Source organism: Myodes glareolus, chromosome 16, assembly GCF_982192425.1.
Source record: "Myodes glareolus chromosome 16, mMyoGla1.1, whole genome shotgun sequence".
Classification (NCBI taxonomy): domain Eukaryota; kingdom Metazoa; phylum Chordata; class Mammalia; order Rodentia; family Cricetidae; genus Myodes; species Myodes glareolus.
In genome coordinates this window covers 59,323,659-59,350,653 of record NC_142041.1, presented here as the reverse complement: position 1 = coordinate 59,350,653, position 26,995 = coordinate 59,323,659, and the positions used below count along the sequence as shown (strand labels likewise).

The window sequence follows — 26,995 nt, the reverse complement described above, 5'->3', positions numbered from 1 at the left end:
AGCACTTACTTTGCAAGGTCTGAGGATTAAAACTGGAGTGTGTGTGAATCACTTAACGCAGTGCCAAGTCGTTACTGTTCAATAAACACTATTATTGTCTATGACAAGTGACCTTTCATAAGAGTTAAAATAAGGAAACGTATTCCTGTCATATTTTGATAACTTCCGTTAAGCAAACAAATGTTGCTCATTTCTTTCAACTAATTATACTTAAATGGAAAAAGACGTTGCTTTTCCAAAGAGTTAAAAAACCAAACTACATTTAAAGGGGATTCTCTTCGATAATACTCCTCCACGTCTCCTCAATCCCAAAATCCTGAGGCTTAGATAATGGATTCCCCAATTAAAAAGAAGTAAAACAAAACTTTTGTCGTCTCGCGGCGTGCCGAGAACGCTTCCCCCAATCTTCCTAAACACGGTGCAGCCTTTGCTTTGTCAAGCAATCGCAGGGTGGCACCCCTGTAGTTCGCCTCCTGTGGTCACGCCCCTCCATCCCCTCCAGACGTTAGGGACGGCAAGTGGGGAGGCGTATCCTCGAAGGAACCGAGGGGACATGGTGGCCAAGGGGTGCCTCCCGGAACGGCGGCTGGTTGCGGAGCTTGTCCGAGGTGCGCGCGAGGGGTGCTGGCTGTTGTCAACGGGGGCCCTGCCTGAGCGCGCGCAGGAGGCTCCTCTCGGGGCGACCCTGGCACTAGGTTTTCCGCAACCTTCTGGCAGCATCGTCTCCGCCGTCGGAGGCGCGGAGGTCCCTCGACCTCCACTCTCCGACCAGGGCCTGTCCCCTTCGCTAGCTTTCTTTTTGGGCACTGCCCTTTGCCCTCGCATGGAGTCCTCTGTTGACTCTCCTCTCCCTTCACTCGCAGTCACCCATAGGTCACGGTCCCTAGACCACAGTCACCCATCTAGTCCAACTCTCGGGGCTCGGAAGTCTCGCCGGCTGGGGAGATGTGGAGGACCCCGCGGCTGGGGTAGCCACAGAGCGCCTGGGCCCACGCTCGGGGGCGCGGGACGCAAGTTTCCGCCCCGTCTCCTGCGCGGTGACAGCGCTCGCTCGGAGGCGGTCGCGGCCGGGAGGCGGAGGGCGGGCCAGCCCGGTGCCCGAGCCCCCTCCCCTGCTCGCGAGCTCGCGCGGTCTGTGTCTCTCTCCGCAAGTGCGGAGCCGCGGAGGAGGAGGAGGAGGAGGAGGAGGAGGTGGAGGAGGAGGAGGAGGAGGAGGGAGCTGGGGGAGGATCTCCATTGAAATAAACAACCAGGCAGCAGTTATTAACACGGGAACATGGCGGCCGCAGCCTGGGCTCCCGCGGCTGCGGCGAAGGTCAGCGCCGACGGCAGCCGGCACCTGACGGCGTGACGGCCCCACTGGTAACTGCGCCTCCCCTGGGGGTCCGCGGGTGGCGGGCGGGGGTTGCTGCGTCCCCACCCGGGCCGCTGCCCTTGGTGCGCGCAGCTCGGCGGAGCCGCGCGCCGGCCGGGCGGGCTGTTGTTGTGTGCGGGCACCGCTGCCCGGGCGTGCGGAGCCCGCGACGCGCATCCTCGAGGCGCGGCCGAGCCGGGGACTCGGCTCTTGGGGGGGTGGGGTGGTGGGGAGGGCGGGAAGACGCGGAGTCCCCGGGAGAGAAAGGAGGCGCTCGGGCGCCGGGCGAGAGAGCTCGGGAGACGAGCCCCGGAGAGCGAGGCGGGCGGAGGCTGCAGCCCGAGGCGCCGGCCGAGAGGTGAGCACCAGGCCGGGAAGCAGCGGTTTGTCGCGGGTCCCGGCTCTGGCCCCCTTGGGGTTGCGCGGCGGAGCCCGGGGAGGCGGCTCCTGGGCCGGCGGGGGAAGCCCGGGCCGGCGAGCGCAGCCGCGGCCGGTGCTTTCTTCCCGGGAGGCGTGCGGCGGCTGCTGCACGGGTTGGGAGCCGGGCAAGGGGAGGCAGGACCCGGGAAGTGCCGGGGGTGTGTGTGAAGGTGACGCGGCTGGCAGGGGCGGCGGCGGGGGCTCGGGCGTCTGGGGGGCCGCGGGCCTGGGTAGCTACGGGGCGGCAGCGCTCGGGCCGCGCAGGCCGGGCCGCGGTGGGGGTGGGGAGCCGGGGTCGGGCGGCGGCGGCGCCGCGCCGGGCTCGCCCCTGACTTAACTTTCTGGGTGCGGGCATGTGTGCCGGAGGCGCGCTGGGGCCGCGGCCGGGGGCGGGAGGCGGGCCGCGGGCCGGGAGGTTCCGGGTTGGCTCGCCAGCGCCCCCTTTTTGTCCCCCTCCTGCGGCCCCTGCAGGGACAGGCCCTCGGGGGCCCCCCGCGGGAAGCGGGAGGGGTCCTGGCGGCCGGCGCGCCCGGGTCACGCCCTGGACCGGGGACCCTCCTCTCCGGAGCCCTGGAGGCTCTCGGGGGAGGCGGCCAGGGTCGGCGCCGCGGGCTGAAGTGCCCGCACCCCTCCCCTCGGGGGAGTCCTGGAGGCGCCGCGGCCGCGCTTGGGGGTGGCTCGGTCCCTGCTTCCATGGTCCCTCCCTTCCCCCTCCCCCAAGTGGCTTCCGGGGCCTGCGGACCGAGGGGCGGGAATCGGGGACTCGAGCCTCTAACTCGCCGCGAGCGGCGTTGGGTCTCACGCCTTAGAGAGCCTGTCACTGGTAGGGGAAACTTTCCCAAACCCGAGCCGGAGCCCGAGCACCCTCCTCCGCCACCTCGTCCTCTAATCCCACTCCCACTCCACCTCCTCCGACTCCTTCCCCTCCCACCGACCCGAATCTTGCTGTGCTTGACTGATGGGGCAGTGAGCCAATAGACGGCGGGAACTGACCTGCCGGGTATCGGGAAGCCAATGATGGGAGCCGGAGGCAGGAAGGGGGCGGGGTTTCTCCCGACCAGTAAGGGTTGAGTTGCTCGCGGGGCGGGGGAGTCATGGAGACGCCGCGAGCCTTCCACTCTGGCGCGTCCCTTGGTCGCCCGCACCTCAGCTTGTGGAATAGTGTCACTCACAGAATCTGTGACCTGGGGAGACCTGCAAAGGTGCGCGAAGATACTGCTCTTCTCTGGTGCCACGAGAGGCGTTGTTTTAGACATGACAAAGTCTAAAAGCCACCCTGGGATGTGGCAGTCTCTGCGAGGCCCGGTTTTAAATGGCATATGTTGGTAGTGGCCGTGTTCTGGAGCTCAGCGCCAGGTGTACGTGCTAGGGATCTTTGGAGGTCTGCCTTAGTTTCACTAGGCTTCCGTCCAGCGGCAGGACGATGAAATTGAAAGGGCACCGTAAAGCGTGAAGGCGCTCAGTGACCCTGTGTCAGGTGATTATTAGAAGTGCTAATTAATGCATCCTTGTTCGGATGGCTTCGGTGGGTCCTTGTTTAACCAGACCACCAATTCTCGTCGTGTACTCTTAAGTTTTGTGTTTAGTCTTGGTGTGACATTGTACAAAGTTGTGGTTTATGCTGTGCGGATAATTTTTTATCTCTTTCTCCTGGGTAAACAAAATGAAGTTATCAACCAAAGCATCACTGAGACACTAAGCATGGGTATTTAAAGTGCAAAACTAGCCAAAGAATATTTGTCTGCAGAAAAAAAGGTGTGTGTATGTGGGGGGGTGGTGGCGCGGGGCGAGTAAAGTATAACTTCCCAGGTTACTCCCATACAAAAGATTCTTAACAATTTTTACTTTTCCTTAATCACAGATAAGTTTCACAGTGTGTGGCTACTTATGTTGTGTAAGAGGTCAAGAGCTAGCTTTGATTGTTTTAAGTGTTTGGGACCAGCGAAGTGACTTTCTGGGCTCCTTCCTGCCTTTCAGGAACGGGGTGGGGGGGTGGGATGGGGGATGGGGTGGGGTTCCCTGGGAGGATCCCAGGTTGCTCAGCGGGAATTGCGGTCTGTTAAAAAGACAACAGCTGCCGCCCTGCTTTCTGTGTGTCCGTGCTCGCTCTCCTGTTCTTTGTTGGGGAGGTCAGGCCACCGCGTAGCTGCAGCTTTCATTCTCCCCACTGGAATCCCTAGTGTCTCTGAGAGTTCAGAGCGTGAGTGGTGTTACCAAGAATCCATTCAATTTTGGAATCTGTCATCCAGGAATTTAATTTGGGGATTTAAAAAATATTTTATGAGCGTGATACTTATGTTTTCATACTGGGTTCTTCAGCTTTTATTACTATTGGGTTCCTAAGAATTTGAGAGAGACTGCACTGTAGGGAAACAGTAGTCTGTAATATGTGACTTTCAGATCTACCATGTCGATCCCCAATCCAGTGTAATTTTGAGCATTCTTGTAGAAATAAATTGCATTTTGCTGTAGCTTTTGAAGCGTTATTTTGGTGATAAATGAGTCAAGCCAAAGATAAAACAAGCATTTATTTCCACTGACAGAAGTGGGGAGTATTGTAAATTACTGTTCAGGATCCAGCAGCATCCAGACACTCCCACCATTAGTTAATTTGGTTACCGAGGGCCACTCTGCAGGCCTTTTCTCTTTCCCGAATTTATAAAAGCAACCTATTATTTTACTTCATTCTCTTGAAAATGTTTGTCGATTCTTGGTGGCAGAGTAGCAAGTCCCCTAATGCCTGGCTAGGGGAAAACCTCTCAAGCATATGGAGACATCTAGAAAAAGATGTGCATTGTCAGCGGTGATCCCATTGTGTGCTCTCATGCTGGAGCTCAGCCTTCTTCCTCCTGGGAATTTCCCTCTTAAAAGAGAGGATTTCTTTGACTTTTAGATGTCAGGGTACAGAGGCCCAGGCTTCAAGGCAGTTCAGCAGTCACTGATGGGAGTTTAATGCTTTTGGGGTACTTAATAATTTTTTAAAAAATGTTAACCCTTCATTGGTTAGATCTAATTTAGATGACTTTCAGAGTGAGGGATCTTTTGCGGGAGGTACAGAAGATAGTCAGAGGGGGGGTCTTGGAATTGTTCCCCATCTCCACGCCATAGTGGTATCTTATTAAAGCAGAGTCTCTAGGATCCAGGATCTCTGATCAGGGTTCCATTTCACATGTTGGAGTTAAGGATTCTGCCTTAGCTGTTCAGATGACAGCAGGTTACTGAGTGTACTTCTGACACCTTGGGTCTTCATTCTATTGGATACAAAAGCCATTCTTTGAAGCTGTCCTTATATTGTTGGAAAGAAAAAGAATGGTTTCAAGCTTATTTATTTATTTATTTATTTTTAAAGACAGTTTCAGTGATTCAGTCTTGGCTGTCTTGGAACTCACCCTTTAGACCATGCTGACCTTGAACTCACAGATTCACCTGACTCTGCCTCCCAAGTGCTGGGATTAAAGGCACTTGGCCCACTAAAGCATTTTTTTAGATTTAAGATTATTTTTTATGAAATGCACAGGTGTCTTTGGTAACTTGACCAGTTGTGGCTCTCTGACAAAACCAATGTTGAAGACATTGTTAGCTTTTTACTATTTTCTAATTACTAGGTATGTTTGGTAGTCGATTATATGCTTTACTGACTTTTAAAAAAGATTTTTTATTTTATGTGTATGAATATTTTGCCTGCATGCATGTCTTTGTGCCATATGTATGCCTGATACTCAAAGAGGCCAGAAAAGAGTGGGCACTCCCTTGGAACTTGGGTTAGAGATGGTTGTGAGTTGTGTGTGGATACTGGGGACCATACCCTGGTCCTCTGAAAGAGCAGCTGGAGTTCTTAAGTGCTGAGCCATCTCTCCAGACCTGTATTGATTAATTATTATGATTATTATTTGTTTTTTTTTTTTTTCAAGACAGGGCTTCTCTGTGTAGCCCTGGCTGTCCTAACTCACTCTATACCCCATGCTGGCCTCGAACTCACAGAGATCCAACTCCCTCTGCCTCCTGAGTGCTGGAATTAAAGTCATGCGCTGCCACGGGCCCACCACCACCTGGCTGCTATATTGATTTTTAAATGAAGAAAATAGAAGGGAGTAAGAAACTACGACTACCTCGACATGTTATCATCATGAACTTAGAGCCAGTCAGGGCTTTCTCCCCAAGGAAATGACGCCCATTCATAGCGATGACAAAAGCCTTGGGGTGGAAAACAAAACATTTACATTTCCACCCCTGCCTACCACAAACTCCTTTTACCTCTTGTGTCCCTTCTAAGTGGAAAAGAGGCTCTTAGTGTTTATGCGCTTATTCTTTCTTTGTTTTCTACTTCATGAAGGGCTTAGGATTTGCAAAGGAGAGAAGGGACACCATTGTCATATCACTCTCTAAAGCCTCTTAAAAAGAGCCAGCCGGGAAAGCTGCACAGTGCAGTTGAGAGGCACAGACCCATAATTCAGACAGTGTGAGGAAAACATGCTCTCCATGGGTTCTAGGTGCCACTTTCCGATAGAGGTGACAATGGGACCTCGTGGCTGTTCTAGAAGTCTATACAATTTTCCTGGTTGTTGTAAACAGGATAATGAAAGAGAGCGGGCATCTTAACGTTAAAGGAATATATTCGAAGTGAGACTGGTTAGCTGCTCTGCAGGTAGAGCGCAAGACTTTAGGCTTCTTGAGCAAAGATTCTCTGTGTTTACCAATTGATGTTGATCATTTACAGCATTTCTGGCTTCATTGACTATGGCAGTGTAATAGGATTTATTTTAGGACAGTGTTCATTTGGTTCCCTAGTTGGAAATCTAGCAAATGTAAATGAGCGTAGGACCTATGCTACTGCTTCACTCAGCTGCTGTGGAGGCTTCTGGGCGTGGTGTCAGTAACCGGGAGGAGGCTGCAAATAGCTAGATGTTGCTAACAAGTTTAACTTACTACAGACCTTCATCTAGGTAGCAGTTGACAAATAGAAGGAAAATTAAAATTAGCTGTTAATTCTGGTGAAATGTTCGCCTCAAGCCAGCAAATTCTGCTGTGTTCTGGTCCCTGGTTGAGCAGAATCCTTAATTTGGGCTTGACATGTAGGTCTTTCCTCTGCATTATTTCCTCCTATAGCCATTGCTTCATTCATTTATTACAGTCATTGGTGAAGGCGCCACCGCTCTGACCTTGACAGTGTACTTGGGTAGTAAAAGCTGGGAATCACAGAGTCTGACTGGAGAGGGACACAAACTGGGTGAAGGGCTCCTTCCCTCTTTCTTTCCCTTACGTCTTCCTGGTAGAGAAGAAAACCTTTGCCTTCATTTCAACTTGATTTGTTGTACCAGTCTTTTTTCAAGTAGATACTATCTAGCAAATTCTGCTTTGATTTGGGATTGTGTCATCTTTTTCCTGAGAAAAATTTTATGTTTAGAATAAACAAGCTGATGGCTCAGTCAGTAATGCATTTGCACTGCGAGCTTGAGGACAGGAGTTTGGATTTCTAGTACCCACGTAAAAGCCTTCCGGCTGTGATCTTAGTGCTTGAGACCAGAGACGGGTCCATCCCTGGAGCGCACTTGCCAGCTAGTCTAGTCAACTGTGGACTCTGGGGTTAAGGAGACACCCTGTTTTTAAAAATGGGATGGAGAATAAAGTGGAAGCTACCCAGTGTTGAGTTCTGGCCTTCACATGCACACATGTGTATGCACACAGAATTACATATGCTTACATACCACCCCCAAGTTGTTTAAATATTCCCCTGATGGGACCACAGAGTCTGTGGTTACAGCATCGCAGGGATAGTGCCAGCCACCTCCTGGGCTTTTTGATGAGTTTCATTCTTTTGGTTCTGGCCACAAACACAGAAATCGAAGTTGTTATCCTCCTGTTATAGGAGGTTAGAGTTCAAGGAGGATTCATCTGTGAAGGGAAGTCCGACGATGGCTTCCCATTAGGAATCTAGGTTACAGTAAATGTCCATAGAATTCTCATTTATTTGTAAGTCTGTAATAAGAAGTGGATATGGAAAAGTAGTTGAAGTTCTGCAGATGCTGCCAGCAGATTTTTCTGTGACTGGGGCTTAAAGGGCCTGACCTTGGACAGAAAGGTCAGCACCTATAAGTCTAGTGCTACCCACACCTCAACCAGTCTTGAAATTTCTGAAATTTCGAGATCCTTTTGTCTTTAAAATGTTAAGTGGGCAAATCAATGAAGTAAAATGGTGGAGTTTACTAAGCGGCCTCCGCTGGAATGGCTTTGGAGTGAGGTGCTGATGGACTTGGTTTCTTGGGTGCTGGAAAGCAGTTGTAGCATTCCTCGCTTGCCACTCAGGAAGGAAATGGACAGATAACTGTCAGGTAACTTCCAGGGCCACACAGTCAAGCTATTGAAATGCTTTGCAACCCCAGGCAGCTCTTACTTCTGGCCTGCTTATTTGGGGTTCCTGCTGTCTTTAAGGCTCACATTCAGAGCCTTAAACATCAGTCCGTTTATTTTGTAAAACCATATTCTTGTCTGTTTTCTCTATGGAAAACTTGATTGTTGGGGATAGGTAGAAAATAGTTGAGGGAACACTTATAGGGATATAGGTTTGGAAAGGATGAGGGGTTAACCTAGCTATTTGGTTTTTTTTTTTATTTCTTCAAAATAGATTTGATGCTGTACGTGTAACTGTGGGGCCCAGATTGTGTGATGCCTTTTGGCAAGTGTTGTGTTCTCCATGTAGCACCGATGACTCTGTGTTGAGATACCAGAGGCCCAAAAGGAGGCCGCTAATATATTCAGTCATCTGACTTCTGCTATGCTATTTGTGGAATTCTTCTGTCTGCTCAATTGTTTGCAGGGAGCAGGCGCACTCTCAGGAAACTCCTGTGCTCTGACAGGGTCTGCACACACTGCTTGCAATCTTCCAGCTGCCAGGACCCAGGGCCTGTTGTCAGATGAAAATGCAGTGCCTGGGGTTTTCTGATAGTAGCGTATGTCCCCATGACATGCTGTTCCAGACTCCCAAAGGCTTCACTTGGAGAGTGTGAGTTCCAGAATTTGCTGCTGCTAACTGCTCCCTGCCCATTCCAGGCCACAGCTGAATGAGGGTGGGTTCTTCCAGCAAGCTCCATCTTCCTTATATAATCTGCTCATGGGTCATTCTTCTACATTTGCGTCACATTTGCTTTTGTAAGAACATTTAATATTTGTCTTAAAATTTCTCTTTCCATTGTTAATATGCTTACAGATAAAAAATTTGAGTTATTTTGAAAATGTAAGTCAGAATATTGAATTGTGCCAGGCATGGTGGTGTATACCATTAATCCTAGCATTAGGTAGGTAGAGACAGTAGAATCTCTGATTTAGAGGCCAGGTGGAGAGATAGCTCAGTGTTTAAGAGCACTGCCTGCTCTTCCCAAGCTCCTGAGTTCAATTCCCAGCAACCACGTGGTGGCTCACAACCATCTGTAATGAGATCTGATGCCCTCTTGAGGAAGAGACCTGGTCAGTCGTCCTCATCAACTTAGATCATGAAACCCAATATGGACCAGTTCACAGAACCACCCATGCATGCTTCAGCATTGCCAGGGCATAAATTTCATTTTCATTTTTCATTTCTAGTCTACGTAGTGAGTTCCAGGACAGCCAGGGCTATGTAGAAAGATGCTGTATCAAAAACCCAACCCAACCCAACCCAAACCATTTAGCAACAAATGTGTGTGTGTGTGTGTGTGTGTGTGTGTATGTATGTATGTATGTATATTTATAATATATGTATGAATGTATGTATGTATTGAATTCTGGTCTGAGGATGTTGCTCAGTACTGGACTGCTTGTCCAGTATTCTGGGTTCAAGCTCAGAACCCCCCGCCCCCATGTAATTGTTATTTTCAAGGATCCTTGGTCATCCCTCATTTCTAGGCCATCTTTAGAGCCTGTCGAAACGGAGAATTTTGATAGTTATGAATAACATTTTTAAGAAGTATTTTTATTTTGTGTGTATGAGTGTTTGGCGTACATTTGTCCATGCATCAAGTACATGTCTGGTGCCCACAGAAGCCAGAAGAAGACATCAGATCCCCAAGGACTGGAGCTATATAGATAGTTTTGAGTGGCTATGTGGGTGCTGGGAATCAGACCCAGGGAATTGTGAAAGAGCAGCCAGTGCTTTTTTTTTTTTTTAGCCACCGAACCGTCGTTTTAGTCTAAGGAACAATTTTTCTCCACTTTGGTTTTCTGAGACAGGGTTTCTCTGTATATCCCGGGTCGTCCTGGGACTTACTCTGTAGATCAGGCTGGCCTCGAACTCACAGAGATCTGCCTGCTTCTGCCTCCTGAGTGCTGGGATTAAAGGCGTATTCTACCACTGCCTGGTAGGAACAATTTTTTTTTTTTGGTTTTTCAAGACAGAGTTTCTCTGTGGCTTTGGAGCCTGCCCTGGAACTAGCTCTTGTAGATGGTACAATTTTTTAATGGTATTATTAATGTATGTGCATGTGGTATTATTCTCTACTGTTACATTTAATCCATATATTTTTGTGGTGCTGTGCATCAAGCCCAGGGCTTCCAGTGTGCTAAGCACCAGATCCATATCATATGTAAAATCCTTACTGTATATAGATGGTTAGAATCCTTCATAACTGTAACATTCACTTAGCACGCAGTTGCTTTTGAGTAGTTATTGTTGGGATGGGAGGAGATTGTTCCATATGTACTCGTTAGGCTCCTAAGTAAAGAACAGAGAAATCCACTAAAATTCAGAATGAGAATTTCTGCAGATTCAACACAGTGACGTCTTGGCCTGGGTATTAAGGGAGTCTCGGGGTCTTGCCAGCTCTAGAGGCTTCCTGCCCCTGCTGCCTGTGCTGCCAGGGGCTGTGTGTAGAGGAGAAGCCGAGCCACGCCCCCACCAGTCACTGCTCACTCTCCGGCAGCGGAAGTTGGAATGATAAATAAGTGCACTACTTCTCACCGGTTGCACCGGGGTTGGCTCTGTACGTTTTCCCCTTTCCCTTTCATCCTTTGCCCCTAATCTCTCTCTCCCTCCCCAGATATAATACTGGAGACATGGAGATGGGAGATGGGCAGAGGTGAAATGCAGAGTCGCAGTGATGGGGGAGGTTTGTTACTATCCTAAGAATTTCATGTGAGGAGCATGGCAGGTAGTGTCCCTTTCTAGTGGGTAGGTATAACCTGTGTACAGCATTTAGTGAGACAGCTAGCTCTCTGTTAAGAATGTGATTTTTAAAATCATTTAGCCCAACTACAGCAGTTATTAACTGAGACAGGGTTTCTTTCTTTCTTTCTTTCTTTCTTTCTTTCCTTTCTTTTTGTTTTTTTTTTGTTTGTTTGTTTTTGTTTTTGTTTTCTGAGACAGGGTTTCTCTGTAGCTTTGGAGCCTGTCCTGGAACTAGCTCTTGTAGACCAAAAGCAAGTTGGCTTCCAACTCACAGAGATCCACCTGTCTCTGCCTCCTGAGTGCTGGGATTAAAGGCGTGTGCCACCATCACCACCTGGTTAGCAGTTATTAACTGATTGATTAAAAACTAGTTGATGCTGGCCAGCAGTAGGGGCACTAAGTGTGTTATTTAGTTGCATTGCTATATTCCATATCTTTATGTATTTCTCTGCTTTAAGGATATTATTACATAACTCCACAGTCTTATAAATGAATTAAGATTGATCAAAACTGTAAGGCCTTAGGAATACTTGCCTCTAAATTTATGAATGTGTGTATGTATGTATGTATGTATGTATGCATGTATTTTTTGCTAAGAATGGTGGCACAGCCAGTTGGATCTCTGTGAGTTCAAGGCCAGTTTGGCTTACATAGTGTGTTTCCAGGCTAGCCAAGGCTGCAAAAATGAAACCCTATCTAACTTAAATACATAAATAGATGGGAAAGAATACAGAGAAAGAAAAAGGACGTTTGCTTGTGAGGACCGAGGATGTAACTCAGGTGGTAGTGTTTGCCTAGCATATGCAAGGTCCTGTTTTCAGTCCCCAGCAGCCAGTAAACCAAGTGTTCCGGCACACACCTGCAATTCTAGCACTCAGGAGCTAGTGTGTGTGTGTGTGTGTGGGGAGTAGGGATGAGAAGTTTAAGTTTATCTTCAGCTACATAGTGAATGTAAGGTTTGTCAGGTGTATGTGACTCTGTCCCCTCTACCCCTTCCTTTCCCCGAGGAAAAGAATTATTTTCTGGAATTCCATTTGAGCCCTGTTTATTCAGTGTATATTCTTGCTGAAGTCTTAAGTTGTATTAGTGTCTTGGTGCCTTAAGGCTTTTCCATTCAAGGCTGATGGAAAAACTGCCTAGAAATGTTAGTTTTTGTATTCACCACCATCAGAATCATTGTGAAGTAAACAGGTGCTAGAAAGACTAGTGACGGAAGCGGAAATTCCGTGGACAGCTTGGTGGTATATGATGTACCATTATCTCAATCAAGTGTCACAAGTAATCATGAACTGAAGACAAATGGAAGACTAAGATATTAGATGTAATACAAGAAAATAACACAAACATCACTGTTGATCGAAAATATGTATTGATAGTTATCGTTTCCCTTCAAAAGCCTAACATTGTGCTTGGATATCGAAGTGGATTGGACCACAGCACTGGAGCTTGAGCTTGCCAGCACTTAGGCAGGAAGCAGCTGGGCCGCCATACCTGGACTGGCCTGGCCCTCTTCCTTTCAGGATCATGCTCTGTGTGAGGGAGGAGCTGGAGGGTGTGCTGGGGGAAGAAATGGGGAGAAGGGCTGACCTTAGCCAGATGGGAGGTTGGGGCAGCCCCTCATCAGCATCTGCATCTGGATATCTCCCCAGGAGCTGGCCTGGGCTACTCCTGTGCACATCATTCTAGTGTGCATGCATGTGTAAAACACCAGTGTAAAGAGGGACTGTGCAGGGAGGTCTGTAAAATAATCAAGGCAGAGTAAAGCAAGAAGAGTGTGTCCATCTCCTTGCGTCTTGAGAGACTTTAAAGGATGTATTAGTACTTTACTAAGTCATCCAAAGTACTGGTGACTGATGTTTCTAGTCAAGGGAAGAAAGAAAATAAATCCTTGATGACATGAGAACAGAAGGGAGCAAACCAAGACTACTTTCCATATATATTCTTCAAAAGACCAGGAACTAAAATTCTCTGATTCATCTGGTAAGACACTATCCATTGTGTCCCGTAACTAAAGTGTGCACATCTGAATGATTCAGGAACTTATACTTACTTTCTCGTTGGTTCAGAACACGTGTTGTGTGCATGTGCACATATACCATGTGTACACATACATGCTATGCACAGACACTATACATATACCTACACATTATACATATGCACACATACTTTGTGTATATACATGCTACACCTATACATATTGTCTTAGGGCTTTTTTTGTTTTTGTTTTGTTTTTCGAGACAGGGTTTCTGTGTAGCTTTGGAGCTTGTCATGGAACTAGCCTCCCGAGTGCTGGGATTAAAGGCTTTTGTCATAGGGCTTCTATTGCTGTGAGGAGATATCATGACCATGGTAACTCTTATAAAGGAAAACATTTAAGTGAGGCAGTGGCTCAGGTTCAGAGGTTTAGTCCATTATCATCATGGTGAGGACCATGGTGACGTGTAGGCAGGCATGGTGCTGGAGAAGGAGCTGCGACATGTTGATATGCAGGCAGCAGGAAGTGAACTCTCTCACTGGGCAGGGCTTGAGCATATACGAGACCTCAAAGCCTGTCTTCACAATGATACACTTCCTCCAGCAAGACCAGCAAAGCCTCACCTCCTAATAGTGCGACTTCCTCTGGGAGTCATTTTCTTTCAAACCACCCCCACCCCCCCACAAATTATATATACAGTATATATATAAATGAAAACTTTCAAACGACTGTATATATAAATACTGTATATATACAAATTATATATACTGTACATATGTGTGTTCTTATCTTTTACTTCCTACAGTGTGTAGAACAGATGAACAGCCTAAAGACTGTTTTGACTGGCACTTAAATCCACTTCTCTGCTGCAAGTCATTAATAGACTGATCTTCCCACAATATTCCTTTCCTAATAATGTAACTTCCCACTCATTATAGAATGATATCGCCAAATCCTTAACCTTCGAGTCTTACTGTCTCTACTGTGTGCATCAAACTTTGTTCCTGGAAGTGTGTTCTTCCTGTGGGTACATGTTGTGGTATAACTTCATTTTCTCTTGATTTGCCTAGAGAAAGCAGATGAGTTATTCTAAAACTTAGGAAGCATGCCTTTGACATGAAAATTATTTTAGGAATTCCTGTTGCTAATCTTAACACCGAAATAATGAACCAGAACAAAAGGAGTCCAAAAATGTTCCAAAGTCATTACTAAGTTGCTTAATGAACCAGTTATAGATTAAAATTGTCCTACAGGAACGGAAGCAAATCCACTGTGTTTGCCTCAGAAACAATTAACACATTTTTTGCTTTGTGACTTTGATAAAATCAGACATTTTTTTTTTAATGCTTGGATTTATTGGATTTTCCTCTGCAGAGTATTGGACACTACAGAGAAAAGAGGGATTAATAATCTCAGTTTATAGTGGAGAGAAAAGCTGAAGGAAACTGGGTACTCGGTGGTTTGAGAAAGGTAACAAACCAAATGGAACACAAAGATGCATGCCAGGGTTGGCACTGCTTCTATTGAAGAAGTAATAATGAGAACAGAAGTATTGCTTGAAGGGCTAATGCCTCAAGAGATGATGAAATTCTACAATTATCCAAAGAGCCTAGGCTTTAGAATTCACACACTACACACACACACACACACACACACACACACACACACACACTATAATTACACTTGTGAAAATATTCTAATTTTCCAGAGTTGACTTATATAAAAATGCGTTGTGTGTGTGCACACATAGATGCAGGTGCCCATGGAAGCCAGAGGCATCCGACCCCTGGAGCTGCAGCTGAGGCAGTTGTAAGCACCTGACTTTGGTTCCTGGAAGAACAGTATGTGCTCTAACCCTTGAGCCTTCTCTCCAGCCGCAGCCCCCAATTTTAGTTTGTTTTGAGACAGTAGCTCACTATGTAGTACCGACTTTCACAGAACTCTCTATGTAGACTAGACTGGCTTCATAATCACAGAAATCCTCCTGTCTCTGCCTCCAAAGTGTTTGTTGGGATTAAAGAGTGTACCACTCATGGCTTTAGTACTACCCATAATTTCTCATTTTAATTTGCAGAGTAAGTCAGAGAAGGCTGTCTGTCTGTCATCCGTTAATATTGGGTCGACAGCCACTGACCATATTAAGTACAGCAGTCCAGGCCTCAGGTGGAGGAGGCTCTCTCTTGTTCTAAGCTCCACAAAATATCTTAAGGACAACTTTTAAAATGAGCTGTTGTTATATTTTTGTTTTCCTGAAATGAAAAGTTTCAAACGACGAAAGTATTGGAGCATGGGCTGTCCTAACGATTCTCTCTCTTCCTCTTGCCTCATCTTTTCATTGTAAAAAATTCCTTTCCAAAGGGTGGAAAGGACAATGAAGTGAGTGTCTGTGTGAGTTTCATACACACATGTCTTATGTAGGTCTACTGTCTTTCCCCCATTCTCTCTCAGTGTGCGTAGTTATGTGGTAGATAGCGTTCTTTACCCATAAAGAACATCTTAAAAACGCTGTCCCGTGTCAGCACACAAACACACTCGGTGCTGTACTCAACCATCAGAATGAGTGCCTGATCTCGTCTGTCAGTTTTCCCAGGCATCTTCAAAACCATTAAGCTTTGGTTCTCAAAGCTGAACCTAATCCAGTTCAGAGTCTAGCCAAGCCCACTCATTCATCTTCTTTCCTAGCTTTTATTCCTTCAAATGGTGTCCACCACCCAGAGTGCATTTCTAAGAGTTCGGATAAGTTGTCCCAGTGGGTGGGCTTGTTCTGTCAGTTTTGGGGTGTTCTTCTGTTCTCCAGAAGAGTTAGGAAGTTGCTGGATAAGTGAGTGAGGTTGAACATGGCCCAAGAAGCCTCCGTTGAGACCTTACCTTTCCGTGGAATGACTTCTTGAGCATTTTTACTGAGTCTCTCTATAGTCTGTTTAGGTTTCTAACTATACTGCGATCATAAGGACAATTTTATTAAGGCAATAGTCTCAAATGACAAGTAACAAGGATAATTTACTTTTTAATTTATTTTGTAGAACTTTCCAGAACTGTCCTATTGGTATATTATAGAATAATCTTATTGTTCTTGTCATTTTATATTATGATATATATGCACATGTATATTTAAATATATATCCTCCCCCCATAATACCAGGGGCTAAAACATGCTAGAGGCAAGCATTCTACTGACTGCATCCCCAGCCAGAGTGTGACCCCTTTTAAAATGGAATTGTGTGTGTGTTTTAAATAACAATTACCCCTTTCTAATTTTCTGCATCTTATCTGCAGTGAATTTGGATACCAGATAACAAGGTTTGTTTTGTTTATTCAGCAAAAATTTAATGAGTGCCTTTTATATGCCAGGCATAGTAATACAGAGTAAAAAGAAAGAAATGGCCCTGTCAAGGAAGCTTTTACAGTTTAGGAAAGGAAAGAGATTTAATTACTGTGCAAATCCTTTAGAATAAAGAATAGTGTTCGAGTACTTACAGATACTTGTAACAAGCAGTACAGTTTGTTAGGTGTAGGCGCTGGCAGGATGCCTTAGTTTTGAATTGAGCTGCAGACACCACCTGCCACGATTATTTCCTAGGTGGCACCAGCATGTAGAAAGGCATTCTGAAGAGTGGCATTGTTGTGAGGTGTAGATGGAAACGTTGCTGTGTGTTCTCGGTTCCTCTCATTTGATAAGCACTTTTATTAAGAGCAACATGAGGGGGCTGGAGAAATGGCTCAGCGGTTAAGAGTACTGACTGCTCTTCCAGAGGACCCGGGTTCAATTCCCAGCACCCACATGGCAGCTCACAACTGTCTGAAGATCCAGTTCCAGGGGAATCTGACACCTTCACACCGATGCACATAAAAATAAATAAATCATAAAAAGTTTAAAAAAAAAAAAGAGCAACATGAGAACCGGATGCTTGTCCATACAAGGGCCCTTTTGTGTTTAATGTGCTGTGACTGCCACTTTAAACTTGGTGTCATGCTCATAGAGGATGGGAGTAATAATTGGAAAGATGGGCATGATTTCCGGGTTGCGTGACAGCTGGATCTCAGCTAGGAGACTTCAGAACCAGGCCTGGTGCAGGTCTTTGGTAGATCTGATCTGGGGCTATAGGCTAGAATCCCAGAGCAGACCCTCTCCCCACAGTGTTGGCAGCTAGGATTAAAAAACAAAAAACATTTGTCTTAAGAAAGCTGTATTTCTCTTGTGACTGCCTCAAAGGTTGTGTCGAGTCACTTATTCCTGTGTTGTGAGTCTCCTGAGTTGGACGGTCAGTGGAGACAGAGAAGATGAGCAGGTCAGATTGGAGGCTGGAGTCATCTCTGGGAGCCGTATGTATCACAGCCTAACAAAGTATTACTAATTTTTGAGATACAAGTGATCAGTCTGAAATTTAAGTAGATATTTTTTTGTTCACAAAAGCCAGTCTTAACATTACATCCATGAGTGAGTGTGTGTGTGTGTATGTATGTGTATATATATATAGTATGTATATATGTATATATATATATATAGTAAGACAGAACTTTTTGATGTTCATTGACCACTCCCCCTTTTTTGTAGGGAATTTATTTCAAAAAGAACTTTGATAATGATTAAGTATATATTGTATTCACTAGTCATTTAATAATGATTAAGAATAGTTTGCTTCTGGCCAGGCTGTGGTGGTGCACATCTTACTTCTAGTACATGGAGGCAGAGGCAGGCGGATGTCTTGAGTTCTCCACCAGTCTGATCTACAGAGTGAGTTCCAGGACAGCCAAGGCTACACAGAGAAATCTTGTCTGAAAAAACAAACAAAATATAAACCAAACCAAACCAAAAAGAATATTTTGCTTCTGGCTAGACTTGTTCCCTTAGGCAAATGTTTGAATGTTTCCTAGTCTCGTATCCTTAATTCTTGCATTGGTTTGCCTTGTACTCACTAGCCTGGGTTGACCTCCAGCTCTTGAACAAGCTCCTGCCTCAGCTTCCTCGTGTTGGTGATTGTAGGCATATATAGCCCGACTTGCTTCTAAATCCTTTTTTGTTTGGTGGGGATAATAGTTGTTAAGATCTCTCTCATTGTTAATGAATTGTAATGAATTAGAAATCTGGTTTTAAAATAAATCTGTTTCAGATTCCTAGATTATCACAAAGGAGAATTGAAACATTAGTCTTTCTAAAACTTTTTTTTTTTAACAGCTTATGGGTATATCATGCATAACACTTTTTGCTTTGTTTGTTGAGTATAGATGCAGATTTCTGTCCTAGCTGGTCACACAACTGTTCAGTTCCAAAGAAACACACACACAGAGGCTGATATTAGTTATAAACTGTTTGTCCTATTAACTCAGCTCTTACAATTTAAATTAACCCATAATTCTTGTCTATGTTTAGCCACGTGACTTGTTACCTTTTCTCAGTAAGACATTCTCATCTTATCTGGCTCGTGACTGGGTCTCTGCCTTTCTTGTTCCTAGAGCTCTACTAGTCCTGTTGTCCCTCCCGTACTTCTTACCTGGTCACTGACCATTCAACATTTTATTAAACCAATAGAAGTGACAAATCTTTATAGTGTACAAGACCATTCTCCCACAGCAGTTGAGACAAGGTCTTGCAGTTGAGACAAAGTCTTGCTATGTGGCTCCAATTCAGGCTGTCCTAGAACTAACTCATGATCCTGCTTTAGCTTCCGGAGTGCTGGGATTGCAGGCATATAATACTGTGTTCCATTGTGTGGACTCTAGATTGACTGTCAAACTAGAACTCTGTCCAGGGCAGTAGTCCTACAAGCCACTCAGGTATTGAGTAATAATTAACTAGGTGGCTCTGAAAGCCCAGAGTGGTTCAACCTTTTACTGGGGAGATGCTACAAGTATAGGTGACACATTGTCCCGGTTCCAAGAATTAGCAAATGTTAGAGTGCATTAGTTATCTACTTTGTCTCTCAAATTCCAAGGTCTTATTTGTAGAGACTTAGAAAAAAATATGGGTGAGTCTAGAAACAGATTTTTAAAGATGTGGTGGGTTGTGATCTGTGATGAACCTTTGGACTGAGGTGCCACCAGACAGCAAGTGTAGGTAGAGCCCTCGCCTACAGTCCATAAGTTTGTGAGGCCCTGGGTTTGGTCCCCAGCACTGAAGCTAGGGTGGATTCCAGAGATCTGGGAAATAAAGGGTAATAGTCATTGTGGGCTGGCAAGGGGAGCCTGACTGTACAGCGCTTGAGCTCACTCTTTGTGAAATCTCTCATACAGGGAGGGAACCTGAGGGAGGAAGATTTTAAGTTCAAGGCTACTTTACCAATTTGGTGAGACCCCCATCTCAAACTAAATATTAAGTAAACAAACAAAAAATGTAGCTCAGTGGTGTAGTATATGACTAGTAAGGGTCTAGGTTAAGTCCCTAGCACTCTGTGTGTGTGTGTGCAGTAGCAGAGACAGAAGAAAATTGTGGTGTGCTGTGCAGGAGTGGCTGATGGTATCCTGTGCACCACCACTTCCAAACTCACCTCTGAAAAAGACATTTAAACTTCAAGGATCAAACAAGATCTTGCCATGAGGTTTTTCTTTTAGATATTTATAGGAGATGATGTCTTGAACACACAGAGTCTAGAACATTGCTTAGACAATCGCAGAAGTTGGCGGATGTCCTTTTGGAAGACATTAATACCAAGTTCAGGCAAATTTTGGAGTTCTTTGAATGCAGTAGATGACTTGCTTTTCAAGTCCATGAATGAAAGCAGTTTGGTTGACACTGCTGTCTGCCGTTGTTTGTGTACGGGTGACCTTGTGCCCTGATTTCTTTAATTGTTTCTTATCGTTATCTTTACTTTCATCATTATCATTGTGGTGATTAAAGATTGACACGTGTTGCTGTTCTTTCAGTCTTCGCTAGGTCTTTGGGATTTTAACTTGAAGTAGATCGTTTTAATATTTTTTTTAAAATATTTATTTATTTACTTATTATGTATACAGTATTCTTTCTGCTCCAGAAGAGGGCACCAGGCCTCATTACAGATGGTTGTGAGCCACCATGTGGTTGCTGGGAATTGAACTCAGGACCATCGGAAGAGCAGGCAATGTTCTTACCCTCTGAGCCATCTCTCCAGCCCCTTGTTTTAATATTTTTAAATGAGAATGTTCCAAAGGAAGTCAGTCCCAAAGACAAGAACTAACTGTGTGTTGGGGTTCTCCATGGTCCAGCTTTTAGGTAGCCTGCATTCTTTGCCAACTAATGCACTGTCCAGGGTTGCACAGGGTCACACTGCACACTTAGGTTCAAGTCTGTGAGAAGCCATTTGGAATGTTGTGCATCAGCCGTTCAGAGTAAATATGCACCCATTTTGTTAGACTAGAGGATGGCTTTTATTACCCGTTAGCACACAGTAGGATTAATTTCATGCTTCTCAACAGGCTGATTATTTCACGTGTCGTCTGGTTATGGAGTTTCTGTTCCTTTGTGTCCATGAGGTTCCACGCAGTCACTGGTGCAGCTGACAGTCATGTTTTATATAGAGGTTGGGAACAGGGTGACCTAAATCAGTTAAGTGTCTGACTTTTAAGGAAAAAAGTAGTGGTAGGGCGTTTAAATTATATTGAAAATATCTGAAGAATAAAGTACACAGAATTCACATTTCATTAACCTGGGAGATTGTCTGCTTGTTTGACATGTAAGTGTTGGTCTTAGAAGCAGACAATGTTATTCTCTACAGAGAGATTATACTTAGATTTGACAGAGAAATATCTAATGGGAACTCAATGTTAAAGTCATTTGGCTGGTTTGATTATAATTTAAAATAAAACCTCTTTTCTTTTGGGAAAATTAATGCAAGAGACTACATGTTACTTTTGACTAGTTCAATCTGTGGCTTATTCTTCAATACTTTTCATGAAAAAAAAAATGCAGCTCCTGCTAAGAATGGTTGGGCTAATTCACCAAAATCAGGTATCTGCTTTTCTTGGGGTTGGAAGATAGTCTTGTAAATTAATGCTTCAGAGCACAAAGTCCTGAAGTGGGCTTCATCAGACAGCTTCATTAATTCTGATCATTAGCAGTTTTGTGAAGGGATAAATTGACTATCTGAAATTTTCATTGTGTAGCAAATACAAATCTGTGTTTCACTGATGACATTTGAAGTCCGCAGTCATTAGCCTATGTTTACCTGGTGAATGGAATGTGCTTGTTTATCCAGAAGGGATGAAAAAATTCATATATCAAATTCCTTTGTGGGGACTCTCCAAATCTGCAAGGAAAGAGAATAAAAGTTCACAGGAACAAATGCCTTCTGCGGTTCGTGAGGACTAGAAGAGCATTTATTCACTGGGCGAAGTTGCGTAAGGTGATTTTGGTGTGTTCTCATAAAGCATAGCCTCTTTAGGTGGCTCTGGATTCCCAACAGTCTTATTTAAATGTGGTCAGTAGCTCAGGAGTGCTGCTGTGTCTTACTTTTGGTCACATTGTCAGGAATTACTGGTGAGGTGTTGCACACTCTGGAGAGAAGAGCATCACCTCTGCCATGCTTGCTTGTTGCCCCTGATACTTGGGGGTTTGCTCTCATTCCTGAAGTACATGCATGCACACAGTGCTTGCAGGAGCTAAGCTGAGCCTTGGGTGCTATATTGTTTTAGCCTTGAAGGTAGATGCCGCATGTGAAATTCACTGTCTTTTTTTGTTTTTCATATTTGTTTTTAGATCATTTTATTTTTTAGATCATTTGTTTTTAGAACATTTTAGGAATATGTATTAGTGAGTCAAATGAGCTCTTCTGTAGGTGCTGTGGAGACTGTAGAGGGCCATCTGTGAAGTTCGTGATGTGCCGTATCAACTCCCGTTTGAGCTTTTAGCAGGAAAGAGAAGTTGTGAAGCATTATTAACACAGCTGATCTACAGTGAGTCAGAACGAGAGGCGTCTGGGTAACAGGCTGTCTTTCTAGCGCATCTTATTAATCCGAAGGCATGTGATAACAGTTAATTGAAAGGAATTAGTATGTCACCAAAGAGGCTTCCATGCTCTGTCTTGGATAGATTAAAACAAAACAAAACACTGGGAATGGTACATGCCCCCTTGCATCCCTGCTTCCCCTTCTAGAAGTTCTGAACACAGTGCTTAGCAAGCAGCTTCGCAATGTTTCTTAGAGATGGGCCTACAGCAACACATACTCAGCTGTTCCCAACTCTTTTATGAGTTTTTGGGGACCAAGTCCTGTTTGTTTTATTTATTTCATCTCTGTGGACATAAGACATTTTAGATACAAATTTGTATGTGCTTTTATGATCCTTTGTTTTAGCTAGTTGACCTGTTATTAGAAATGTGGAGATTTCACAGTTGTAAGAGTTCCTCAGAGACAGAACAGGTGGAGTGTGTCAGGTATACCCTCTTCTGTCCCTCGCTGATTGTCACGAGCATTCATTTCCTAGAGCATGCACATGGCTGCTGACCTAACAGAGGCTTCGTTTTATCTGCGTTTTTCTGTATGGAGGCGGCTTTTGTATGTTTAAGAAACAGCAAGCACATTCAGTAGAAGGAAAATTTTGGAGTTAGAGGACGCCTTACGTTGGCAGCAGGGGAACTGTCCGATAATCCTAGTCACATGATCTTGTGGAGAAAACATTACATATTACCGTTCTGTTTTATAGCCAAGAAGCCATGTGCTGGGCATGGTGACACATGCTTTTATTCTAAGCATTCAGGGAGGCAGAGGCCAGCCTGGTCCACATAGCAAGCTCCAGGACAGCCAGGACTACATAGAGAGACCAAGGTGTGTGTCAGGAAACCGTGCATGTTTACACTGCACAGTCCTTGACCAGTTGTTGACTTGGATGAAAAATTCTGAGATTCTTGAGATGTTGTAAATAAAATCGGTTACATTCTCAGTCTATTAGTTTTGATCTTGATGTCATGAGCTTCATTATTTGAAATTCAGTTTTGCATTTGTTATCACCTCTATAAACTTGAATAAGATAGCATAATTGTTTTGCATTTGGTAATTATGCCATGACAGCTCGATGAGTGTTGTATCATGCTTTGTAGGATGCATCATGACCTCTACCAGCGTCCTTACACATTCCTCAGGACACATCAGCACTGCTGCCGGCACTTCAGAGCAGTTTGACACAATGGAAAGTTAAAATTTAAAATCAAGTTGGAGACAGTTTAGCAGGATGGTATTTTGGTTCTGTAAAGTCTCCTGAAATTCTTGAGTTCTCAAGCTCATTGGAAGTCTTTCTACAGGACTTTTGTCTTGTTTTTCCTTTTTTGTTTTGTTGTTGTGGTTTTTTTGTTTGTTTGTTCTTGTTTTCATTCTTATGGAGGCAGTGGCATGCCTATGAAGACAGGGTGATCAGGACCTGAGGCTCAGTGCCAGCTTGAGTTGGGAGGCTAACTAGGACAAAGGAAACAAACAAACAAAACAACAGCAACAAAATTAGGATAATAAAACAAACTTCAATAATCTTATCTAGTCCTTTACCAACTCCAACTATTTTGAAGCACATTTCAGATATTTCATTCTGTATTAAGAAAGAGGCCTGGTGTGGTAGTGCACACCTATAATCCCAACACTCAGCAGGAATGGCAAGTGGATCTCTGAGTTCAAAGCCAGTTTGGTCTACATAGTCAGTTCCAGGGCAGTCAAGGGTACATAGTGAAGCTGTCTCAACACACAGAATTTTCTGCATTGGTTCTGAGTTTACAGATGCAAACTGAAGAACAGAGTCTTGATTCACAGCCCTTCACAGTGAGGTGTGCTCGGGCACAGAATGCTGTTGTAGATGATGTGCTATGTGGATGGGTGGTGCAATGGAGCCCATGGTGGAGGAGGCACAGACATTTAACCGGGATCTCATGAATCCACACCTTGGTATCAGAATTGCGTCTTTTTGCCTAGCATGGTGCCTGGAACATCAGAATCTAAAGGATAAGATTAGCTAAGGTAGAATTCTTGTGAAGATGAGGTTTTGTATAGTGGTTTATGTCATTGGGGACTTATGGGAAAGTGCATCAAGGACTGGAGGAGACAATGCTCAGCAGCTAAGAACACGGCTGCTCTTACAGAGGATTCAATTCTTATCACCCATATGGTAGGTCACAGCCTCCAATTGAGGGGGATAGGCATGCACGTGGTGCACATATATACATGCAAGGAGAACACTTGTACACATAAAAATATCACTTATATACACATAATAAGTAAGTTAATTAAAAAGCAAAAAAATAAAATGAATCAAGAATTTGCTCCAAGGCCAAGAAGTAGTCCCAGCATTCAGGAGGCAGAGGCAGGCAGATTTCAGAGTTCAAGGCCAGACTGGTCTACAGAATGAGTTCCAGGACAGCGAGGGCTACACAGAGAAACCTGATCTTGAAAAATCACCCCCCCCCAAAAAAAAATCCTGCTTGACATTGTTTCTGTCTTATTTATAAAAGGCAGGCTGTGCCTTAAGTAGTCCTATTGACGCATTCAAACACCTACCTTTTCTTATGTCAGGGTGACTTTATAATCATTGACACATTTGTATCCTTCAGAGGGAAAATTAATGTGGAAAGAAGACAGTAATTCAGTGCATAACTAGCTTTTGGTCATCTTTGCATGCATTTTAGTTGGTGTGCAAGCCAATACTAAGATCGTCGACAGCTGGTAGAAGAAGAAATTTAGTTGCTCAAAGTTTATGTAGGAAAAGTCAAAGCAGTTTTTTCTTGATGTCTTTAATATACACATAATAAACTTTTGAATAGACACAAGGGTAGCCCCCCATTGGGTGTGCTGTGTATAACTGGTAGGTATATGGAGTTGTTTTCTTTGAAACAGAACTTTGTGTAGGTGTTGGTGCTGACTTTGAGCTCATTGTGCTTTGGAGACTCCTTCAAAAAATGATCCTGCCTCACCTACCAAGTTCCGAGATTACTGCAGTGGGCTATTTACTTGGCCAGAGTTCCTTTTTCTCTTTCCTACAGTCTCTAGTAAGCTAAAATGATGGCAGAAACTGTTGTCATTGACAACATGAGCTACTGATAGGCAGACAGCTCGACACCTTCATCCAGCAGTGATGCGTTTGTCTAGACCCGAGAAGGGAGACTTGCCAGGAACCTGGGAAGGTTGTGTAGAGCCACATGATAATTATTTTTTTCAGTGATCTTGAGATGCTTGAATCTCTGTTCTCTTGTCATGTGCTAAATGCATTTAATTAATATTTCCAAGACACTGGATTTCTCCAGTACTTCTCAAAATATGATTAAAGTGGAAGATGGTGGCTGTCTAGACAGGAGGTGGGTAGAAAGCTTTCAGTTTACCCAAATCTTCTAGAAGCCAGGTAATTGTTCTAACTATATTTGGGAATTTAGTCTTGCATGGTATTCAGCTAAAATAAGGAGAATAGAGCTGGTAAGATGTTTCAGGAGTTATTAAATCCAGCCCGACAACAGAGTTCTGTCCCCAGGACCCACATGGTGGAAGGAGAGAATGACAAATGCAAGATTGCAAGATGTCCTGACCTCCACGTGTGCTCGCACTTGCTCTCGCTCTCTCTCTCTCTCTCTCTCTCCCTCTCCACACACGTGCACGCACGCACGCACACACACACACACACACACACACACACGAACTACCATATAGTGTTTCTTTTCTAAAGTTCTACTTAAAACATTAAGAGACTTGTAAAAGACTTCCCGCATTGTTTGCTCTTAACCGTTGGACCCTGTGAGAGGAATGTGGCGTGTTTACTTAAGGACGTATAGATGGAACCGTACTTCCTGCCAGCCACAGAGGAGCTCTGTAGACCAGACTAAGCTGATGTTACTATTAACCAAGGTACTGACACAGCCATAGCCAACACCACCAGCCTTCTTGTAGGGAACCTTACTTAAATAACAGTTTGTTCATTTGATGTTATCTTAGTGTAGTAACTGTAAGAGCTGGGACCACAGAGCCCAATAAGTTGTTTTCTCTTTCACCAATTCACTATTTGATCTTGGGGAAAAAGCATTCTAAATTATAAGAACCCAGCCTTTTCCTTTATTTTTTAAATTTAATTTTATTTTAATGAACACTTTTTTACTCATTTTACATCCTTATCACAGTTTCCCCTTTATCCTGCCCTTCTGTTTCTCCCCACCCCTGTTATTTGAATAGTAGTACATCATGGACTTATGGTAAGAAATCAGTGAGATTATTTTTTTGAATTGTCAGACTCCTTTGAAAAACCACAAACCATCTTCCTTAAAAATTTCCCCTCTTGCCACACCCCTGATTTTGCATAGTTAGGCCTTGTGGAGAGACCTACTTTATAGTGGCGGTGGAGAGGTGGCTTGACATTCTTCAACCTGGAGACAAACTTCTATCATCTTTTTAACTTTTTATATTATATAATAATTTTATATAGCACCTAAAAGCTTAGAATAACATCTTCAAATGTATTGCATTAATAGGTCTGACTGAATAACTGCATGTCTAGTTATTAATACAAACCATTTGGGTTGTATTTTGACCCAGTATGTGGCCATTGTATCCAAGGTCCCAAATGTGAGGTGGATACAGTGTCTGTTAGGCTGTGCCACTGACCCAGGTTTTCCAGGAAATTGATAACCGGAGGTAATCAATCCGTTTTAGTTAATCACTTGTAGTTCCAACGTAGGGTGAAATTTTCTGCTTCCTATTGAAGACCCTGACAATGATTTTGGCCCTAGTACCTAGGCCAGTGTAAAAGTCTACAGAACAAGAGGGAAACTCACTGGTGTTAGTTGTGAGATCGACACATTATCAGATCGGGCCTTTTATTTTCTTGGCAAGCAAAACCCCGTACTTGCCTGCCCATTTAATTTGAGTTTATCGGCTCCAATGCTAGCAGCTGCCTCATTTTTAGACTTTGTGCAAGAACTGTCACATTTTTGGTTCTTAATGTGTTTTTTTAAAAAACCTTTTATCTGAATGAATGATTCTATCCATGAACTAATTTACATATTTCTATTTGTACTACTGTCGAAACGACAGCAATTCTTTTCAACTCAGTGCCTGGAATTCTGGATTGAAAATTCCATTTTATTAGGCAGAAGCATGAAAAACTGTGTGTGTGTGTGTGTGTATGTGTGTGTTAACTATGGTAAGGCTTGGACTTGTTTCTTAAAACCTGTTTAAACAATCC

At 44.4% G+C, this 26,995-nt stretch overlaps 1 protein-coding gene across 7 annotated transcripts in view; it reads left to right on the top strand.

Annotated features, from left to right (window-relative positions):
• Window positions 1-528: 528 nt before the first annotated feature.
• The window catches only part of Ncoa2 (nuclear receptor coactivator 2), a 231,072-nt gene continuing 204,605 nt past the window's right edge, over window positions 529-26,995 (top strand). For 2 of the 7 annotated variants that reach the window (XM_085677339.2, XM_085677340.2), the window contains exon 1: window positions 1,228-1,362. The gene's annotated coding sequence lies outside the window, so the exon portion shown is untranslated. Of the gene's footprint in view, window positions 609-1,226; window positions 1,363-1,651; window positions 1,713-2,886; window positions 2,977-17,098; window positions 17,209-26,995 lie in introns of those variants that run through there. The other 5 variants (XM_087897233.1, XM_085677343.2, XM_087897235.1 and 2 more) reach the window with 5 other exon arrangements.